At 39.0% G+C, this 23,863-nt stretch overlaps 1 protein-coding gene and 1 long non-coding RNA gene across 8 annotated transcripts in view; one reads left to right on the top strand and one right to left on the bottom strand.

The window, feature by feature from the left end:
* LUZP2 (leucine zipper protein 2) overlaps positions 1 to 23,863 on the bottom strand; it is a 457,863-nt gene that overhangs the window by 138,460 nt on the left and 295,540 nt on the right. The gene's annotated exons all lie outside the window — the stretch shown is intronic.
* Positions 14,018 to 18,190, top strand: LOC138925059 (uncharacterized). Its single transcript, XR_011440739.1, has 3 exons — positions 14,018 to 14,200; positions 16,333 to 16,396; positions 17,204 to 18,190. It is a non-coding gene; the product is annotated as an uncharacterized lncRNA (long non-coding RNA).

Here is a 23,863-nt window from a genome sequence, read left to right as displayed (position 1 = left end):
ACACAATCTGCAAGCATGTTCATCTCTCGTGGTTCTTCTCAAAGCCTTATGAGGGAGGGGCTAGAATGCCCATTTTGCAAGTGAGATAACTGAGGCTGTGCACATGACAATATAGCATCGCATTGTCCTAATCCTGGGCGCTTATCTGATGCATTTATTAGTTAGAACAAGACAGGTTTAGCTCTGTGTGATAGAGACCCAGGAAAGCAGAGTCTTAAACAAGATAGAGGTTTCTTTCTTTCTCTGATTCTGAGACAAAAGTCCAAGTGCCGCGCCTCTGTTCCTTGAGGGTGTCAGGGCCAGCCCACTTCTCACTTGATGAGTCATCGCCTCTGGGGATGCCCTCACCTCTACACCTACAGTCCATCAACAGGGAAGCGGGAAAGAAAAGGAGGAGAGCGAATGCCTTCCCTTCATCAGTACAATCTGGAAGTCGCCAGCATCTCCTCTGTTTACAGAACTGTGGCCAGAACTTAGGTACATGGCCCAGCCAGCTGCAAAGGGGGCTGGGAAATGTTCATTCTGGGTGTCAACTTGCTCAAAAAAACCCGAAGTATCTCTTTAGAACAGAGAGAACAGTTAGCCGGGGGAGAACTATCGACCTTTGCCACATTTGGTCTCTCCTCTCCTCCCAGTTCAGAACCTAGATCTTAACTCTTAAAATAGAAGTGAAACCCAGTAAATAACACATCATAAGAACTAAAGTGAATGAGTAGAACACATGAGAGGTTATCTTTTTTCAGCAGAAAACATTAGTGTACCTAGTGCCCCACACTCTATGAGTCTACAGAAATCAATTAGTTATGAATTTTGGTCGTTGCTCCCAAGCCGCTTATTATTCACCCGGTGAGGAAGCTTCATAGATGAGGTTTATTCAAGATTTTTCACATCATGGTCCTAAAATCACCTCCAGAGTCACCTAGGGTATTTATTAATAAATCATAAGCCGGTTCCTGCCCAGACAGAGTGAATCAGAATCTCTAGTAATGTGGCCCGGGAACCTACATCTTAGTGTTACTCCCAGAAGGGTTTTATGCCCGTTAAGCTTTAAAACCACTTCAGAGTGAGAGGAAGAAACAGATGGGTTTTCCTTCTCTCAGGATCTCTGTGTTATGTCCTCCCATTCCTAGTGTCCTTCTGCAGTATCTGCAGGTTGGTCTTTCCATGCTTATCAATCCCTGACAGTTATTAGAACTCAAATTTTATAAGAGGAAGAGATATAGAATCACCCAAAACAGTCAAACTCTTACAGTTATTATCTTATACAAGCTTCTTAACAACTCTATGAGGTAGTAAGCAAGATATAACATTCCTATTTCACACACAAGTAAACTAAACTGACCTTCAGAGAGGTCAAGAGACTTGCACAAGGCCACACAGCTCTAACCATCAGAGGCGGCCTGAGATCTTTATTTGACTGCAGGTCCTGTGTTCTTCTTCACCTTCTTGCAACTATCTCTCAAATAATAAGTGTGAAAGCGAAACCCCAAGGCGGCTTCAGCTTTGCCATCTCTGACCCATGTGGATGTTCATTTTGACACCTCTCTCTCCAGTGCCTGCAATTTATCCCAACTAGAAGGCCTCCTGAGCAATTCTTAATATTGAAAATAATACCGGTCACAAGGTTTTCCTGAGGGAAGTGGGAGGGATGTGATACGAATGCCTGCCCCAAACACTAATCCAGGTGCTTCACAGGATACAGACACAACAACTCACATGCTGATAATCAAAGCTTTTGTCCCTCTCTCTCTCTGACAAATCTTATTCTAGGCTTGTAGCATAACAATGATCAATGATCCTGCATTTAACTCTATTTTCTTCTAATTATGTTCAACAATGTAAAAAATATTCACTTCCTAAGAAAGTTATGAACAGATGTAGGATTTCAAAATTACTAAATGCCATTTCACTTTCAAAATTTGGAAAGACCTCCAGCTTGTACTAATCTTGTGCCCACATTTGATGCTTCTTGTGGTGTGCCTGCTGCGATCTGTGCTTTCAGACTAGCCCTGGGGTTTGAAAGCATTAGTGTCTGGGAGGGAGCTGTCATCACATCTGTCTTAATTGCATTTCCATCTGCTCATGTGGTGTGCACCTGCACTTGGCTGAGTAGACAAGAACAAGGGGAAAAAAATCTCCTAATACCGTTATCCTTATAGTCAAAACCAAGATTTTTTCACTTTTTATTTGATAAAAGAGTGTTAGAGAAGGAAAAAAGAACATAGAACAGAATTCACAAGACATATGTTTTATTCCTGGGTCTCCCGTTTACAAGCTGTCACCATGGACATATCTGCACTGTGACATTTCAAACCTCGGTTTCTCCATCTATAATTATGTTTGCCTCTTCACTATGCCAGTGTGGGAATAAAAGGAAACAGTAAATGTGCAAGTGCTTATAAATATAAAAAATACAATTTTGCATATGCCATATATTCATATGTCACTGAGACTGAAGCAAACTAAAACTTACAGAGTGTAGGATTCTCCTAAAATATGGGGTTTACTGGTTGATTGAAAAAATCCATATGTGTTTCTACTGCTTCCATATGCTTAACTTACTCTGCATTTTGGTGAGTATGAAACGGAGGATCCAAACATGCAGGGAGAGAGGACTGTTTAAGAACCGATAGCTAATTGACATTTTAAATATGCTTTTTAATCTCCAAAATGTTCTTATCTCCTCCAGTGGTTTAGTACTGCACTCCTGCGCTGCCGCAGCCCGGCCAGGGAAGAAAGTGCTTAGATGGCGGAGGGCAGGTGAGACCACAGCAAACGGAGTGAACAAATACTGCATGAGATCATTCCAGATGGAGAGACATTCCCAGAATTAGTAGCAAACAGTGTGCAGAGCATATTAGAGGGAAGCAGCCTCTTTCAGAATGCTGCTGACTAGACTAGCACTGGTACAAGAGAGGAATCTTCAGGAACTGTAAGGAAAGACTGAGAAAATCTGCAAATGACAATTACTACTCTGATAGATAGAAGAAATCAATAGCCCAGGACAGAGTGACAGATCCAGGGCAGATCCTGTCTTTCTGTCTTAAAAGGGAATCAGAACCACCTGGGCATTTATCATAACAAGGGAGAAGCAGGTGGAGCAGCCATCGGGAAGAGGGGATCTGGGATAAGAAGAGGGAGGGAGGGGGAGGCGCAGAGAGGGTAGAGGGGCCGGAAGAGGAGGAGAACCATAGAGGACCAGAATCAAATGTCGCTAAAGGAAAGTCCAGGTTTCTATCACTTCCTTTTTAAGATAAGGTAAGGAATTAAAAGATAATTGTGTAAGAACCTGTCATTATGGTTTGGGAAAATTACTTCCTCAGGTATCTCCATGGCACACTGCACATAAAGCTCACCCCAAAATGGGGGTCAGTTATTCTCAAGAAATGTTCACAGTGACTTCATAAAGTTCAGAATCAAAGAATTTCTGTGGATGTTATGAAACAATTCTTCATGTGGGTTCTGAGGAAGACTGGCTCTGTGGATAGTAACAGTGATAACTTCACAAACAATTCTGTGATTAAACAAATCCGAGAAACATTGCTCTTTGCTGAGGACATCTCAGAACCTGATTTCAAGAGAACCTGATGAGTCTTCATGGGCAGAGCAGAGGGCATGGTATTACTTGTGAAATTCAGGCTCCCCTGAATAGCCTCTCCAACAGTTAAGATCAAGATTGAAGTGTCTAGAAGGGGTAAATCCAGGTTGAAAGCACAGCTTACAGACTGGGCGATCTCTGGAATCAGGTATACTGGTTGATGATGACTGCTTGATAGCAGCTGATTGATAAGAGAGATGACAAAATTTCAAGAGACTAGATATCACCAGATAAAAGGGAACACTATAGTAATGGTACAAGCTCACTAACTGACCATTTTCATAGAGGAATGTGTGGTGGTTGACAACCTCACGCATAATCAATGTAATTCAGATTCCTAAGAGATAACATTTTTTATGTATCAAATTTGTTTAAAAAAATTAAAAGTGAATAGGAAGATCTAGTAAGACAGGAAAAGGGAAAGCATATTGAAAGGATATTTTTCAACACTACTAAAGAGATAATAAATGTGTATAATCCTTTTGGGAAATAATTTGACAGTATATTTAACTATGTTAAGATCGTTGTTACACTGTAACTCAGTATTACCGTTTCTTAAAGGATGAACCTAAAAATAGTATAGGGGAAAAAGAAGCACCAGGCGAAAAGTCATTCATCACCCAATATTTTATAATAATGTAAAACATGGAAGCACCATAAATGTTTTCCAGAAGAGATGACTAACTGAGTAAACAGACATCCATCCCATGGCCAACTTATCCCCTCATTGTCTTTCTTACATATAGAATGCAATCCGGGACACCAAGGGAGAGCAACAGCTTTTAGATGTCTCACCAAGGAAACGATCAGGATAAAGACTCCAATGAAATCAATCTTTGTTTTCAGTAAAAGGTATTAGCCAAGATCAACCCCCTTAAGACTGTTGTATAACTGATAGCCCGTGATGGAGATAAAATAGACAAAATTTCTTGTGTAATTTTTGATCCAGCAGCACCAAAAGCACAGAGAACTTGGGATACTTTTAGGGAATTTACTACAAGTTTCTTCACTTAAATCCTTACTCCAAAACCAAGGAATTATACCTTTAAGAGACCGATTTTCTGGTTGCAAGTAACAGAAACAGATGTTTTCTATCTTCAAAAAAAAGTGTGTGTGTATGTCTATAAATATATGGTGGAACTGCTCTACTCAAAGATTTTGATGGGTCTAGGACGGCTGGAGGATTAAGTGTTAGAAACCAGACAGGACATATGGGGACTCACTCAGGAGGCTGGGCAGAAAAACAGTAGTCAAAATTACACTCCAGCTACTACGAATGGGTCCTCCAAAATACTCTCCAAGCATTCAGAATTCTGGCAGAAAATCTGATCAGGAGGTTTATAGGTAATGTGATTGTGCAGGAGGACAATAGCAGAAGGGTCTTGCCTCCCTCAGCTCCTGAAAACAGCAGGCAGCAGGATGCAGTGAGACCACAACCAATGAGAAATTCTTCCAGATGGCAGAGGAAGATGCTAACAGGAAAAGAGGATAGGTAGGATGTTCTAAAGTGAAAAATTGACAAAGTTTGCTCCCATAACCTCCAGGGCTGCTTTGTACTCACCAAGGGCAATAACAAAACCATGAAATATTCTATTTGTGAGATCATATTCTTTATAACAATAATACAAGCGCTCCTCTCATCTTTAGGGGGTCCTCGGTCACTCCCACCCCAGATTTCTATCTGCTGGATCATGCTTACGTGACTTTCCAGATAATTCTGCTCAGGCTGCTCTTGTCTACCAGGTCTTACCTGCCTGTACTTAATTTGTCACTCCATTTGCCATTTGGACTGTTATTTCTGGTTTCTGTTCGACTGTCTCACTAGGAATGACAGTCACTGAGTCCAGGTGGTAATATCCTTTAAGAGGAGATGCAATTCTCTCCTTCTCCTTCTCTAATCGACTAGCAAATTTTCAACATTATTTTCTACTTATTTAGGATATCCAATGCCTCCTCCTATCACTGATGTCTGTTAATAATTCTGAAAATAGCTGTAAAGAAAGTTTCCCTAAAGATATGACATGTCTGGAATACTAAGATAGATAGATTGTGCCTCAAATTGCCTTTAATCCTCTCCAATTCTAGTAGCATCTACTGAGATTCTGCTGTATACCAGACTTTCTGATTGGAACCAGGATATGAAGATGAATGAGGCCTGCCACCTGCCTTCAATGCACAATACAGTGTGAAATATAGACATAGATTGAACAAGCTCGACTACTCACATGGTAAATGTTAGTTATTGACATAAGCTAGGTTTTATGGAGCCCAGAGGAGGGAAAATTGGCATTTATGGGAGGCTGGGAAGACTTCTCAGAAAAATTAATATTTACGTTTTACTTTGAGAGTTGAAGTAGATCCCTCTCTCTCTCTCTCTTTCTCTCACACACACACACACAGAGGCATAACCCTATTATAACCTAATTGGTGTCTAACCCCTCCCTCTGAGCAAGCAGGAAGCCTGGACCTTTGACTCAGGCTAGCACCGAAGCCTCACCTAAACATGGAATAGAGAGGACCAGAGGGAAAATTAGAAAAGTCTGCAACCTGGACAAGAGTGGCTCAGAGACTAAGAAGTCATCTGAAATGTGAAGTGTGATCAGGGGAGCACACTGTCAGAGGTGGGGAATCATTTTGAGGCAAGAATAGGAGGAAAGAACAGCGTTTTCCAGGTATGCAGCCATGTTGACTGGTGAGGGGGCAGATTTTAATGTGTCAGGTTAGTTTGGGGAAACAGTAGGGGTGGGGCTGTGCTTAGATCAGACAAGGCTAAAACAGATGGGGTGGGAATGTTTCCTTAAAAAAAAAAAAGGAAGAGACTTGGGTTTCACATAGCAGATCAATAAAATAAATGCTCTTGTGTTTAGAAGACTCTAATTCACTGGCTCCTATCCAACCTCAATAACATTTCACCCTCTGAAATCCACACTGTCCTCACATTGGCTTCACCAGTGAGTGGGGCCAGAGTGTTTCTAAGTCTACATCTGCCCAAATTACCTGACCAGCTCTCAAAAGTGCCAAAAGAAGATTGTCATAGGGTGGAAAATCTCCCCCATTTTCAGGATAGATTCCAAAAGATGGTTTGGGAGAGGTTTCAAAGATGCCTGAAAAAGATACAAAAACCACATGGCCAAATCAATGATATTTGTGATGTAAACAAATTCGTGATGGCTGTCGGGTCTTTCTATAATTCCCTCGATTTTATTGCTCTTCCAGTCTCCTGACTCCACCTAGGAGAAAGCTTCAATGAAGTGGTCATGATCTTTAACAGCTTCCAGGTACCTTTGGCAAGGATCGCGTGAACCTGCTTGAGGTGAATCCAAGGTAGCAAGGGTAGGAGGCAGAAAAGTTCAGAGGAGCTAGGGAGAGCGACAGGAAACAAGAGCTTCTAACTCTTACAGTCCCTTTTGGTGAGGTTTTTAATTCACTTGCTGCACTTGGTCCAAAGCAGTGCTCATCGTGGCACAGCATTTGTAGCATTCCATCCTGGATTATTTGTTTTGTTTAAATTGTGATGATAGCCCCAAAGGTGTAGGAAGAGTGGAGCTAGAAACCCTTCTTCGTGAGATGGCTGGGCAAGGTTTAATGAGTACCGTGGGGATTCTGCCCGCGCCTCAGAGCAGGAAGATGCAGATTCTATATGTACATCTATTTCTCAAAGGGTGGCATCATCTTTGAAGGAATCACCTCAGGTTCTTGTTTGCACTGATCTTCAACTGAGTTCCCACATCAGAACTGATTAGTTGTAATTGGGAAATATGGGACCAAATTTACATTGGAAAAAGAACAGCCTGGTGAATCATTGCACCATACTTTGACAACTACTGATAATTGATAAGTAGAGGACAAGATGTTGGCCTTTCTGTGTGTGTGTGTGAGTGGGTGTAAGGAACTTATTTTTTATTTTTTAAAGCTTGGCACCTGAATTAACATCTGTTGCCAATCTTCTTTTTCCTTCTTCTTCTTCTCCCCAAAGCCCTCCAGTACATAGTTGTATATTCTAGTTGTAGTTCCTTGGTTGTGCTACATGGGATGCCACCTCATCATGGCCTGATGAACAGTGCTAGGTCCAGTGAAACCCCAGGCCACCGAAGCGAGTGGGCGAACTTAAGCACTCGGCCCTGGCTGCCCCCCAGGAAGTTCTGAAGTAAGAAAATACCAAATTACCTGGAACCTTCCAGTCCTTAGAACTCGCCCCAAGTTCCTTGACAAACAAGCATACGAGAATTAGGCAGTGAGACCATGTTTCACAGACCACCTAAAAATAACAGGAGCATTTCAAGTCCCCACAAGAGGGAAGCAGTCCTGTCAAAGGAAATCCGCGGAGCTTGCGGTCTATAGCCACACCGGAAGGAAGCTTGAACCGCAGTAGCAAGGGTGAGTCAACCGTTAGTACAGTCTCTAATCAAGAACACCAGGGGCAGAGGAGAGAAAAGCACCAAACCTTGACTGGCTCAGAGAGAGAGAGAAGAGAGAGAGAAGAGAGAAAGAGGGGGAAAAAGAGAGAGAGAGGAGCTGCTTCAGAGAAATACATACACTAAACTCAAGTGAAAATTATACCTGGTACCTTGCTGGGGGCTTCAAATCTAAGTCCTCCTCCTCTCGGAGTCTCCTTTAACATGAGATGAGAATGCAAGTCCTTACTATTGGCTCATAAAAGGAATCCTTCCTCCTTCCTTTGGTGGACATGTACTATTTTATTAATTTATCCTCTTACAGAACAAAAGGAAAGACTATGGTTCATAATTTATACTCTGTCACTTAATTGGGTTGCCTACTAGCTCTTCAAAAGACTTTCTGAAGCCAAGATATGTTACTCGGCTTGGGTTGGTGTCCTGCTTTCTTGGTTTTAGGAGTGGAGCTGGTAGCATTAGCAGCACCGGTACACCTCAGCATGGCTTCAGTCTATCTCCAGATTCATCTCCCATCAGACTCCTGGGAGTTTTGACAATCTCCTTTTCTAATTAATCTGAGTATTTCTCAAGCACTGTGACTATATTTCTGCCATTTCCCACCTTCTATACTTCTGCACTGATTAAAATCCTACTAAGTCTACCAAGCCTAGCAAAAATATCACCATTCCTATGAACCCTTCCTGGATTTCCAAAGATCCAGGCAACTTTCTCAATTTTATCACATTGTCCATTCTGTTGACAGACGCATCTAGATTCCTTCCTGCACAGCTATGCATCTTAAAGTGAGATAGAGCTTCCTTCTGCTCTAGTCCCCTCTGCACGTAGCACAGTGCTCTGCACAGTAGTATTTGGTAAGCATTTTCTATCATATTTCCTCTTTCAAATATATCTATTTTACAGAAAACAATGTGGTTTCATATATGTTACTAAATGGATCTGGCAGATGTCACTTTGCTTCTGAAAGAAACTCTTGAACAACTTCCTCTTAGAACATCTTATTCTAGGCAGATTGTCAGGGCCAAAAGAATATTAGGATGTGGGCTTCAACAAGAAATGTGTCTAATGATCCTCCCTAATGGGGCAGTTATGCAGAGTTACCCCATGAGATTATCCTGTTCTTCTGTGAGGCAGGTATTGTGCTGAGCTCTTTGGTTATGCTTGTTTGAGGACGTTAGGGGAGCAAAAAGGACTAAGAAATGTTAATAACGGTTTGTGAAAAGAATATCAGGGGTAATTAAGAAGAAATATGCAAAAAAATCATTCCACGGGGCCAAGAGAATTTTTTAAAAAATATGGTCAAGATATTTAGTTTGAATGAGGGGGGACCTGTCAAAGAGTCATCTAAGGGGAGAATAAGAGACAGCTGGTGGCAATGGGTGGTGGCCTTGGATAATCCCAGAGACCGACTGTTGAACCTTGCTTCACCTGCTCTGCCCCCACAGCCTGTGCCGACAGGCATGCTGAGACCTTTAAAGAGACTAGGAAAGAAGAAGCAAAAGATTGGACTCTTCAGATTTTAACTTTTAAAATTCATTATTTACTAAATATGTGCCTAGACCAAATTGACCAGTCCAAGGGTTTAAATGTACACTATTATTAAAACTTCTCAACAAATATTTCAGGTAGATTAAATTATTTTACTTTCAAAATGAGAAAAAAATATAAGTATTAACAAAAACAAAAACTGTGGTTAACATTCATCAAGAACTTTTCAAGTTTTAGGAATTTTGCTAAGCGTCTAACATCAGTTTTCAGAAGAGATTATCTTAGAGGGGCTAGCCCACCTTTTTGAGGTCATAAAAGTAGTATGTGGTAAAGCTGTCATTCCAACTCAACTTGTTCTGCTCCAAAAGCCTTGCTTTTTACTACCACTCTATAATCTAACCTTAGTGTGAAGTTTGCCTCAGTGCCCATGGTTATCAAATCCACCAGCATCAATACTTTATGCCTTTAAGTAATAAATGTAGAGTAAGAGGAAATAGACAACTCACACGGTGAAAAGCACTGTATTCAAGTTCTTGTTCCACTGATATCCCACTGTGGGATTCTGAATAAATCTGCAATTCTCTCAACATCAACTTTTAAAATGGGGCATAGGGAACATGTGTTGGTTCTCTATCCCACATCCAGCCCTCTTTCTTGTGGAAACAGTCCTGATTATGGATGGCGGCTCCCCATCTTCATGACTTTCATTATCCCCATCTTGAGGAGTGCAGCTCATAACCAGCACAAGCCAGTTCGCAGGCCTCATTGCCCTGGTCAGAATGACAGGCTTAGGAGCAAAGGGATTCCCTCAGCAGGAATCTCCAGGCCTGTACTCGGAATGTCATTTGCTCTTCTCCACTAATGCTGAGGTTAGAAGAATTGATTGGCTGTGTTGCTAGCCAACAGCTTGCACCCAGGAGGACTTAGCCTGTCTGAGAATGGAGTCACCGCACAGAAAGCTCAGCCCAGAAAAGGAAAGAGAGAAACTAGTCCCACTGAGATCATTGAGCCCTTGTCTAGTTGAGCCTAAAACCCAATCTATTACCTGAAGTTGATTATCACAGCCTTTATTTAATTATTTTCTTTTTGAATCTGAGTTTTCTGTCACAACCAAAAACGTGAATACTTTAAGTATATATGTATATATGCATATACTCTGAATTCTCTTTGAACTCAAAATTCTGTCATTTCTTTGTCATGAATTTTTAAGGTAAACTGGCCTCTCATTATGCATTTCTCCATGTGAAAAATCCTCATTCTTTATGAAGATATAAGACAGTCTACCTATAGGTGCCTCAAACACGAATGCCAGGCTTGGCATAATGCCCAGCACACAGTAAGGGTACTATATTTACCCTTATTATGAGTAGTACTACTACTATTATGGAGCAAACATTTGAAAATCATTGATTCCCTTTCTTGATCACAATATAGGGAATGAATATTAGAAAGTGATAGTTTTTCCTAACCACACCTCCCTCTAAATTACTTGTGGTACAGTACCATGGATTTTTTTCCACTGAAATAAACTCTCTGTTTTTTCATTCAGAAAATAATTATGTTAGCAATTAAAATTTGTTGCTCAAATGTTTTAAAAGACTCTTAGACAACTTCGATGAGTCCTCCCTCTGAAACTCAATTACTGGCATCTTGGATAAATAACCTTTAAGAGCCTCAGTCCTTTTACGTGTAAAAGAGACTAGCAATACCCACTTCCTGGGGTTGAGTGAGGAGTGAACATGACGTGTTTCTTCAATATTTCTTAGGAGATATTTTTTAAAACAGCTTTCTTGAGATCTAATTCACATATCATAAAGTTCAACTATTTAAAGGGAACGATTCAGTGGTTTTTAGTATATTCACAGAATTGAGCAATTCTTACCATCATCTAATTTTAGAATATTTTATCATCCCAGAAAGAATTCCTGTACTCATCAGCAGTGACTTCCCATTCTCTCTTGTTGTCCAATCCCTGGAGATCCCTAGTCTACTTTTCTGTCTGTATGAATTGACCTGCTTCGGAGATTTCTTATGAAGGAAATCATGCAATGTACGGTCTTTTGTGAATGGCTTCTTTCACTTGGCATCATATTTTCAAAGTCCATCCATGTTGTAGCACGTATCAAACTTCATTCGTTTTTACTGCCAAATAACATTTTATTTTATGGATGTGTCACATTTTGTATACCTATTCATTAGTTAATAGACATTTGGTTTGTTTCCATTTTTAGCCTATTATAAAAATACGCTATGAATACTCATGTACAATATTCATGTACAAGGGGGTTTCATTTCTCTTAAACATACATGTAGGAGTGGGATTGCTGGACCATATGGTCATCCTATGCTGAACATTTTGCAGAACAGCCCAGTTGTTTTCCAGTCAGTTACACCATTTTACATTCCAACCAGCAGGCAATGAGGGTTCTAATTCCCCCACATCCTTGCACACAGCATTGGTTAATTTTATGTGTCAACTTGACTGAGCTAAGGGGTGCCCAGATAGTTAATAAAACATTATTTTGGGGTGTGTCTGTGAGGGTGTCTCTGGAAGAGATTAACATTTGAATCAGTAGACTAAGTAAAGAAGATCACCCTCAACAATGTGGATGGGCCACATCCAATCTGCTAGGGCTTCAATGCAACAAAAAGGATGAGGAACAGTGAACTCTCTACTTGTGCTGAGGTATATACCTCCTACTGCCCTGTGACCTCGGTGCTCCTGATTCTCAGGCCTTTGGACTAAAGAGATTTATGCCATTGCCCTCCACTCCCACTTTTCTGGCCTTTGGACTCAGGTTTACGCCATCTGTTGGCTTCCTGGGTGCTCAAGCCTTGGGATTTGGACTCAGTTACACCACTGGCTTCCCCGTTCTTCAGCTTGATGACTTCAGGTCCTGGGACTTCAAAGCCTCCAAAATCACATGAGCCAACTACTATAATAAATTTCCTCCTATATACATATATATCTCCTATTGGTTCTGCTTCTCTGGAGAGTCCTGACTAATACATACACAGTATTGTCTGTCTGTTAAATTTTAGCCATAATTGTGGGGGTGAGTGATTTCTCAAATTTTTTCCCAGATTTATTGAGATGTAATTAATATATAATATTGTGTAAGTTTAAGGTGATCTGATACAGGTATATATTGTGAAGTGATTACCATAATAAGATTAGCTAACACCTCCATCACCTCACATAATTATCTTTTTGTTTTTTTTGTGGTGAGACTATTTAAGATCTACTCTCTTAACAACTTTCTAGTATATAATACAGTATTGTTAACTATAGTCACCATGCTGTAACATTAGATCTCCAGAACTCATCGTCTTATAACTGGAAATTTGTATCCTTCGACCAACATCTCCCTATTTCCCAATGCCCCAGCCCCTGACAACCACCCTCTACTCTCTGTCTCTGTAAGTACGGCTTTTGTAGATTACACATATAAGAGACAAGACTAAAGTTTTAGCACGTTGTACTCCATTTTCATTTGTTTCAAGATATTTTCTGATTTCCCTTTTGATTTCTTCTTTGATCCACTGGTTGTTCAAAGTGTGTTAATTTCCACATATTTGTGCATTTCCTAGTTTTCCTCCTGTTATTGATTTCTAGTGTCACACTGTTGTGGTCAGAAAAGATGCTTGATGTGATTTCAGTCTCGTTAAATATACTAAGATTTGTTTTGTGAGCTAACATATGATCCATCCTAGAGAATGTTCCATGTGCCCATTCTTCACACTTGAGAAGAATGTGTATTCTGCTGCTGTTGGATGGAATGTTTGTATGTGTCTGTTAGGTCCATGGGGTCTAAAGAATAATTCAAGTCCAACGTTTCCTTATTGACTCTGTCTGGATGATCCATCCTTCGTTGAAAGTGGGGTATTCAAGTTTCCTACTATTATTGTAACATTGTCTGTTTCTCCCTTCAGGTGTTAGCATTTGCTTAGTGTATTAATGTTCATGTTCCTTGAAGTTTTGCATTGCTGTCTTCACATCTGAAGAAGCAGTCACCTCCGGTCTTTATTGACTGGCTTTTGTAGAAAAATACCTTCTGTCAACCCGCTAGGGATTCTGAGGAGGTTTTTCTCTGACTTTGTCTATGGGCATGCCTGCTCCACACTTCCTCTTCCCTCTTGTGTCAGAATTCTTAAGCTCACCTGCCTTCTCTTGGTCCTGCGATGACTGGTCAAGTGCTGTCAGCCTCCCTTTTGCTTTCCCCAGGTCAGTGTGAATACTCAGATTTGTGGTTTCTCCCAGGCTCACAGAGTCAGGTCGGCTTTCTGGGAGGCATCCCCAGTGGCCTGTGGGCAGGCTTCCCCATGGAGTCTGTGATGCAGGCAGCAGGATCTGCGTCCCTTTAATGCCTTGTGGGTTCTCTCTGCTGCTCTCCCAGCTGCTCCCTCTCCCTCAGTCACACAGCACACCTCAGTATTCTGAATGGGGCCAGAAAGAAGTGAGCCTTTTTAGAAGCCTCCCACACAGCTGGGGAAGCCTGGCACTCACTCACATGCTTTCACTTCCCCACGTGGCAGAGAGAAGAGTTCTCTCGGCACTGCGCAATGCAGCCTCGGCTGGTGAAGTGAAAATGTTCTTATTACACTCTCCAAGGTGTCCAGTCGCTGATATTTTTGCTCTGATAGTGTGCTAGAACTTCTCCTCTAGGCTCCTGGACTTCCACAGAGGATCTCTCGTCCATGGGTGAGTGTCTACATCCATGTTCTTTTTGAGGAAGACAGTAGAAAACTCTTATTCCGCCATGATGATGACAACATTCTCTTCCTCAATGTGGTTTTGATTTGCATTTCCTTAAGGCAAATTTTTAATGTGCTTATTGGTAATTTGCTTATTTTCTTTGAGGAAATGCCTATTCTTTCCTCATTTTTAATTGAGTTACTTGTATTTTTATTATTGAGTTGTAATATATATTCTGGATACAAATCCTTTATTAGATATGATTTGAAATACTTTAACACATTCAGCAGGTTGTCTTCTTGCTTCCTTAATATTGTCCTTTGAAGCAAAAGTGTTTTCAATTTTGATGAAGTCCAATTTATCTATTTTTCTTTTCTCACTTGTGCTTTTGTGCGATATCTAAGAAACCATTGACTAAATCTTGGTCAGAAATACTTACCTATATATTTTCTTCTACTTTCTTTTTTTTTTAGTTTTAGCTCTTACATACACAGCTATGATCCATTTTGACAAAATTTTTGTATATGATCTAGCCAGGAGGAATAGGGTAGCTCTTTTAAGTGTAGGATGAATGCCAAATTTGAGTTTAATGAATATTGATGAGCTACCATGCTAAGTCAAAAGATAAGCTTCACATGTGTCCCCTGTAGGGAGACCTCCAAGTTTCATTTGGATCTATCACAAGCAACCTGCACGTAACAACTGCCTGCCTGTGACTGCACAAATCTTAGAACACGGAGCACCACTAAAATCCATACTAAGTTTATTTTCTTCAAAATCATTTAGTTGTAGAATACAATTAGTATATTCTTTTAATCATTACATCTTTAACCCTCTCTCCCAATTTTTCCAATCAAAACCTACCCATTATTGAATTGTAAAAATGCCTTAGGGGCAGGCCTGGTGGGGCAGCTGTTAAGTTCGTGCGTTATGCTTCTGCAGCCTGGGGTTCGCTGGTTCGGATCCCAGGTAAGGACATGGCACTGCTTGTCAAGCCAATGCTGTGGTAGACGTCCCACATATAAAGTAGAGGAAGATGGGCATGGATGTTAGCTCAGGGCCAGTCTTCCTCAGCAAAAAGAGGAGGATTGGCAGCAGTTACCTCAGGGCTAATCTGCCTCAAAAAAAAGGAAAAAAAAGTCTTAAACACTTCCCATGTGCCAAAGCACTGTGTTAGCTGAAAGTGTGGGAGGTTGGGTGCTGAATGAGCTGAGTAGGGGAGACAAAAGATTCAGGAAAGGTAATGCGTGCAATCAAACCTGGCAACTTCTATAATAAAAGTGCATACAGAGACAGAAAGAGATTTGAGACAAAAGAGGAATTCATTCTGCTTACACTCAGCTGCCTCCTCTTCCAATATTAATTAGGCCTTCATGAACTTTGTTTTATTTGAATCATAATAGTATATGTAGATATTGATCAACTCTTTACTATGTACTTATGAAGATCATTAGCTTGAAGGAAGGAGGCAGCAAGACAACAACAGGAGTAAAGTAAGCGGTGGTAGATGTGGGGTGACAGGGAGCAGTAACAGGTGTCTGCACAGAACAGGACCAGAACACCTGTGGCTCGCTTTTATTAACTGAGTTCCTGGCTAATTAGTGGGCTGAGAGTGGCGGTAGACACAAAATATCTCAGTAGATTATATCAAGCCACAGAAATGGGACTGAGGTCAGCTATTCTGCCAGATAAGTGCTAAATGTCTTATATCTCCCAAGAACATTGTATTTCAAAACAGAGATGAGATAAGCCACAGAATGACGACCCAAATATGCAGGAGCAGACAAGGACCTGAGGCTGTCTCAGAAGGTCTTGCTTGCTGTTGTTATTTCTCAGACCTCTCCCCTCAAATAGTGCCTCAAATAGTGCCTCAAATAGTGCCAGCTCATTACCACTCAAACTACACCTTATCTTGCTTTGGATAGAAACGTCCTTCCATCCTAAGGATTATACTCTTCACAGACTTATATCATTCAAAAGGACAGGATCTAACAATATTTTCTAACTTTATATGCATCATTAAAGTTCCTTGCATTTGGCTACAGCTCTTTTATTTTTCCAAATTCTCTTGGTGAGACAATCAAGACCAGGAGACATACCGAGCACTGTGACGTTATTTTGCATTCTGTTTCCTCTAGGGGTGATATAACAGCTTCTAAGGAACTTTCTCCTCCAGTGAGAAAGGAGATCAACTCCGTCCTAGTAAGTTACTTGCGTTGCCTTGGAAACCATTGTGCTGCCTGAAAATAATAGTTTTATCTTTAAAGAGAGCATCTTTCAATATAGTGGTTATAATTTTTCTGGAAAATGAAGGAAAGCAAAAAAATAACAATGTTTTCCATTCTGGGGAGGGAACAAAGCTTGGATGCTAAAATTCAGTTTCAGAAAGATAAGAAAAGGATGCGTCTCCAGGGACAAGTTCCTCACAGTGTACTCAGCAATTGTTGCTGAAGAAAGGGTCCTCAGAGGATTTACTGAGGCCAATTTAGACACAGGGTGTGTGGAAGACTGCTTCTTTCTGGGAACAATTTTAGATACTGTATGTCAGACACACTCTGGTAAATATGATAAAAACTATGAGATCTCTCTCCAGAAAAAGAGCATATGCATATTTGCACATAAGAAGCTACATATCATTTTAGGGGTCTGAATTCCATGCACGAATCTCAGATTCAAAAATACTTGAAGTAGGATATATCCCAGTGAAGACAACCGTAAGATTTGCTGGGTCTAACAAGGTTGTATGAAGAACTGATAAACATATTAGGGATTTTAGCTTAAAAAACACAGGATTTATAGTGAAGGGGTGAGAATGAGGGTTGGGGGTTGCTGGGAGCATGCTAAATGACTTTAAACTATAAAAGGACTGTTTCATGGAATTTACATGACTTCACCCATGAATGCGACTCAAGATGGTGAAATAATCACCGCTTACATTTATCAAGTGCTCATACTGTGCCAGGTACCATTCTAGTGCTTTACATTATTAACATTGTTTTACATTCACAGCAATTCTAAAAGGTTCTGCGCCACAAGATGCAGAAAGAAAAATAACGCCTTCAAGAATTTGCACGTGGTAAGAAGCTGCGTCAGGATTCCAACCAACAGTGTTTAGCTTAGAAAGACCAAGGCATCACCCTCTGCTGGTGTACAGCCTCCCTAGGAAGAGGTGTGGGAACGAGATTTTGACTCAGCGCAGAGAAATGTTTGATTGTAATTAAGCTGTCTCACTATCATTTTCTTTTCAAACACTGTCATGTTTTTCATATTATTTTCAAGCTAAAATTGTTGAAAAGAATTCACTCATTATCTATGTTCTGAATAATTGTGTAAGATTAAGGAGATTTGCTCTAAAAAGCTTGGTAAAACTTATTTCTAAAATCAAATTGGGCCTGTTTTTTTTCCCTTTGGGAAGAATTCTAACAACTCAGTTTTTTTAATAGTTATGTCAATTCGCTGTATTTTTTGAGTCAGTTTTGGTAATTATATATATCTACATATTTGTGTAAGTGTTAAAACATATTGTCACATGTTTTTCAGAACATTTTCTCTTTTATATTTTTAATATCTTTTGGCATTTGCGGTAATATTCTCCTTTTCATTTATAATATCGCTTATTTTAGTTATCTTCTTGACTAATAGCTTCAGAATCTATTTCATTAGATTTTTAAATTTATCAACGTTTGTTTTCCTTGTTTTTCACTTTTTTTCTTTTTGCTTATGATTTCTTTGCTTGGGTCTAATCTGTTTTCCTTTTCTAACTTTTTGAGTTGGATGCTTGGATCATTAATATTTTAGCTAATCTTTTTAGTATAGGAATTTAAATGTATTTTTCCATGGGCTATTATTATAGTTACTTATACTAATATTAAGGTGGAATTATCATACTTCAGTTTAAATATTTAAAAATTTTCACTATCGTTTCATCTCTGACCAATAAATTATTTAGAAGTGTTTATTTGCAAACAAAAGAAATACACTTTTTCGTTGATTTGCAGCTTAAGTGTCAGAGACTATGCGGTTGGAAGGTTACCATTTTTATTTTGTAGTTGTGAAGAGTGTGCGTTCTCTAAGTGGTGGGTGAAAAGGTCAACATTTGCTTAGTGAATTAACTTTGCTGACTGTATTTTTAAAATAGTGTGCATCTTTATGGACTGTTTTCTCTGATTGAGCTACCAGATACCTAGATTCATGTATTTTATCTTAAACTCTTACAGCCATTCTGCTTTATAATTTATAAAGTTATTTTATTAGGTTCATTTATGTTTAGAAGTATTATTACATTAATAACAATTATTATTTATATATTATAAAATTAGAATAATATATTATTCTAATTATTATTAGAATTAATCATCCTAGGAATTGAATATTTTCATATTAAGCACGTATTTTCTCTGTTAATGATTTTTGTTTTAAATATAATTTTGTCATATTAATATATTTACTACAACTTTATTTTAGCTAATGTTTTTCTGGTATATCTATATTTTTTCTATCTTTTTACTTTCAATATTTTTGAGTACTGATAGCATAAATTTGTATTTTTAAATGTAACTGACACTATTCTAGATGTTTTAAATGGATGTTTTAGTCTATCCACATTGATTGTGATGACGTATTTGGGTGTCTTATACTATATTCATATTTACTTTATATGCTGCAAAGTCCGAGGGGAGATACTATTCTTATTACTATTACTATTATCATCATTGGCTGTACATTTTCTGTAACCTAGAGACACTGTAGAGGCAGTTTTCCTTGGCTGTTGCTTTTGCCTACCCTCGGCCTACACCTGCACCATGGGGGTAGCCCTTTTGGGGATCCCAGCTTTAGTCGAGGGCTTCGGTTTACCAGCTGGGCCCATGGCCTAGAACATCTGTGTGCCAGTTGATCTTATATGTCGCATTTGCCCCTGGGGTACTCTTGACTTCAAGTTCATTGAACAATTTTGTTTCCATTGCTTATTTGCTCTTGGGAATTGATTTTCTCTCTTGAGAGTTTGAAAAGCATTTAGAAGAATGTGTTATAATTAATGAAAATCTAAATGTATTGAACAGAAGGATTTTATTGAATATGTAATTCGTCACATGGTCAAAAGAAGAATTCCATCTGCTACCGCTTCACTTTCCTTTGAATTCTTCTTACCCGCCATGTCTGCCCCATACAAAGACCCTTCCCCACCCAAAGTCATTACCTTACTGCAAACCACATTGTTCTCACAGGACCTGAGAACACACAGTGGCATATTAAATCCAGTGAAAATTTTTGCAATGAACAACCTGTATAATTGTATTCTTATCAACCTGCAGAAATGTTGAGCCTTTTGGCTACTGTTGCACTAACTTTTTGGTTAGCAAACGTATGGCTCTTAGTAGATAAAATGATGCTGATAACTCAGTTTATTAAAAGAACATGGAATGAGACTTGACCTAAATATCAGATCCACGGAGATATGCTTTTCCAGTTGTCAATTATTTAACACATTTGTAGACTTGGGAAGATCATTTAACCCTATGGTCTTAACCTTGACTGCACATTTGAATCCCTTATGGATATTTTTTAAAAGATACAATTCTTAAACCCATCTCCAAATATTCAGAGTAAGTTTTTCAGGAGTAGAGCCCAGAAACAGAATATTTAAGGTAGTGGCCTGAGTGTAGGTAATTTTTACAAACTTCACAGGTGATTCTACCATCAGATGGGACGAAAAACTACTGATTTATGCAACTCATCTAGGCCTTTCTCATCTGCAAAGGAGGACTGTGGACTTAGACAATTGTTAACATCCCTTCCTACTGTTGTACATTATGATTTTTTTTCTGATTCTTATGGAGCTTTAAACTTTGAACAAAGCCCAGAATAAAAGATAATTTGGTATCAGAGAACCATTGGGTCTCTTTCAAAACTTTCATGTATGAGGATATGCCTTTATCTAGTGTGTTCCTGTTACAGAGCATGCTGACATTTGTCCTGAACTGGGATAAAGCTTACTTTATTTTTTTTTTTATTTGTTTGTTTTTGGTGAGGAAGATTTTCCCTGAGCTTAACATCTGTGCCAATCTTCCTCTATTTTGTATGTGGGACGCCACCACAGCATGTCCTAATGAGCAGTGTGTAGGTCTGCACCTGGGATCTGAACCTGCAAACCCCAGGCCACCGAAGCAGAGTGTGAAAACTTAACTGCTATATCACTGGGCCAGCCTCAAAATTACTCTGTTTTAAGCTTAAGAATGAAAGGTATAGACATTATAAGAGGGAAGACCTGAAGAGAATTACAATGAAGGGTATTAATTGAATTAAAGAAAAAAAAACAATAAGCCAACAGCATACTACACATCTGGGGCACTTAGATTTTGCTTTTAAAAAAGATTTCTATTTAAAACCAATCAAAGAACAAACATCACTCCTTTTTCCTACACATATTCAAGGTGCTGTTACATGAAATTAAGAAATATTTGTCATCATCATTAGTTTATTAGCATTATCAAAGAGGAGCAGTGAACTACTTTTCTTCTCTCTCTGTGGCAAAATATGACAGGGCTAGATGCCATGATCACTGAGCCAATGATCAATACAGAGATTTGCGGCATGGGTTATGTCCAGAAATGTTTTAATTACATCCCTAGGCTGTGTCATTAGTATCAAGAATAAGAATTAAGTCTTATTCCATTTATACTCTACCTAACTCACTATCATTTTGATTCCCTCCTCTGGATCTTAAAAGATCATACAAGAACAAACTGAGACAGCTATAATTTGAGTGTCATACAAAGGTGCCCCCAGAGTGTACAATGGCTTCAATTCTTTGTTAGTTCCACGGGAATTCACATTCTTTGAAAGGAATTGTGCTTTAACAAAAAGATGCCCATGAGCAGATAAGTCATCAGGCTGTTTTCAGGAACATTTGCAATCATCGTTTAGCACTGACAAAGGATTGCATAAAGATAAAAGCTAAAGGATGCTTCTCCTCATCAATATTGAATTGCACTGTAGTACTAAATTCAGCAGCACTGCAAGTTGGGATATCAATGATTCATAACTTGCCTTGATTATGTTTAGCATCATTTTTCATAGTACTTCAGTCTCTGCAGCCTAGAAGATTTAGCTTCTCTACAGTGATTAGTTTCTCTAAAAGTAGGTGGTTTCTTAACAAAAAATGATAAAAAAAAAAAAAAAAAAAGAACAAGCATATTTAATCCATTCGCTGGGCTTTACTCCAGAAAACAGTACACCATCAATGAAACCAGATTAGTGATCAAACACTAGGTTTGCAGTAAAGGAGATTTTTTTCCCAAAGGTACAGAAATGCACAAAATGGAGTTCCCAGGAGATTGTTTCTAGACTGGGTGGAGTCAACCTTTTAATAAACCATCTGGAAGAAGATGTGCACAAGAAATGAAAGACAATTACAGGTGGAAGTCAGATATTATAATTTTGGAAAATAAATACTCATGAGGATACAACCTACAGCTTGATTTCCTCCTATATAAAATTGGAGTGATAACCGTAGCTGTATCATATGGCTGTTGTTCAGATAAAATGAGAAATCAATTATAAAGCATCTAGAACAATGCCTGGAACATAAATGCTAACAGTTGGTGGCAGCAGTGGTGGTAGGGATGTGAAAGGAAAGTGGTTCTTAATTCAGGATCCAAGTACAGGCTTGATGGAAACTTTAAAATTCCTGAAACTGCACGTAAACCTTTTTGAACATATATATTTTTTCCAAGGAGAGGGTTTAAATCTTTTCTCATTCTCCAAGTGTCAGTATTCCCAAAATGTGAAAAAAATTCCCTGATGTACTGAATATCTCACGATGCTATAGGTACGCAGTTTAAAGCGAAAAATAAATATACGTTTAAGGTGCTTAATTTTAATGACTTGGGGAGAATACTACTTTAAAAAAAAACTTTGAATGGCCACATAAAATAAAAATTATCAGCCACAAAAGTGAACTGAAGTGCTCTTAGCTTGTTTCCTAGGGACAACAGCCAAATGCTCTGCTTCTCCTCCCACAACCTACAATGGATGAGGTCTTAGGAAGAAAGGCGTTAAATACCAACAGAGGCAGAGAGCCCTGTGCATGGGAAAGAGCCCTGTGTTTAGAGTCAGGAGACCTGAACTGTGTCTCAGCAGATCTACAGTCTCGGACAAGTGACTTAACTTGTTTGAGTCTGACTTCATCTCTAAAAAACAAAATTAGGATCAACTGAGCCATGTCTCCCTCACAAGGTTGTAAGAATACAATGTTAGAATATATAGGAACATTTTTTAAAATATTAAATACTGCAAAATAGGGATTATTGCAATGAATAGTAACAGCAAAATATATGCATTTCTCCACATAAGGCCAGTAGAGTATACTAATTCCTTGAATGGTGGGAATCAGATAAATGTAGTTTTATCTTGCTCTGCTACATATCAGCAATACGATCTTGAGAAAATTACTTAAACTTTCTTCTAAGCCTTAGTTAGATCACATGCTAAGTGGGGAAAATAATAACGTATAATAAATAGGGCTGTGGTATATGAGGGGATTACTGTAGTGCCTGATAGATACATACATATATATTACCCATTAGATCTTTATTGCTCTCACACAGAACTACCAACAATATATAAAAGTAAAGAAAAAAATAAAAATAACTAGAAATTCTACCACTATTATGTAGCCACCATGAACACGTTGATGAGCATCTTCTTGCTGCCATTGCTATCATTATTTATTTTGTTGCTAGATTTGTCCCACACTTGGCCACTTGTGTCCTTTTCTATGCCCCAATGATTATTTGAACAATTTCTTATTTTATTGTACAATGAGATTTTCTAGGTTCATCTCTTACTTCCCTTTTCCCAGCCCTGGAATTAATTATTTCTCCAAGGAATCTTAGTTCTTTATAGTGGAAAACAGTATTTAGAAACTGAGATCTGAGTTCTAGGTGAGCTAATAGCTTTTGGGGTGTCACTAATCCCATGTCCTTTTGGTGGCCGAGCTCGGGGATACGTGGATTTATGTACATACTTATGTACATTGTATGTGACATGCTTATAAACACACATCGTATGCATATGCATTTATATATGTATTACACATGCATTACAACAATAATCTAATGCTACAAGCTTTCTCCTTTTCCATCTTTATAACCTCCTTCCTGGACAGTAAGAAACCTGCCTCCCTTTAACTTACGTTTTTAGTTATTTGAGCAATGCCCCATATATAAGCAATCTCCTGTTGCATTGTCGATTTACAGTGAACCTCCTCACTCCACGCCAGCTCCAACTCTCTGTGCTTGCTCCTCTCCCGCGTGGTCATCCTCCTTTCTTGACTCAGGCTCTGATCCCTTTTGTTCCCTACTTTAGGATAACCCACTTCAACCTTTGTCTCTGTCAAGTTTGATATGACTTCAATTTCACTAACTGAGAAATCAGGTTTTTTAAATACTACATTTCAATTTAGTTAATGTCGCTTTAAATACCTTTTGGTATAACACACTTTAAGACTTGATAATTATTGATAATATCAACAACAGCGACCACTTAGTGAGAGCTTCCTCTATATTGGTAATGGGCTAAAACCCTTGCTATACATTTTCTCACCTAATCCTCACCAGTGCTCAAATCAGATACTGTTGCTGTTGTTAACATCATCATCGTCCATCTGCT

Source organism: Equus caballus, chromosome 7 (genome assembly GCF_041296265.1).
Source record: "Equus caballus isolate H_3958 breed thoroughbred chromosome 7, TB-T2T, whole genome shotgun sequence".
In the NCBI taxonomy this organism is placed as follows: Eukaryota; Metazoa; Chordata; class Mammalia; order Perissodactyla; family Equidae; genus Equus; species Equus caballus.
Note: the sequence above shows the minus strand (reverse complement) of the source record. Positions and strands in the feature narration are given on the sequence as shown.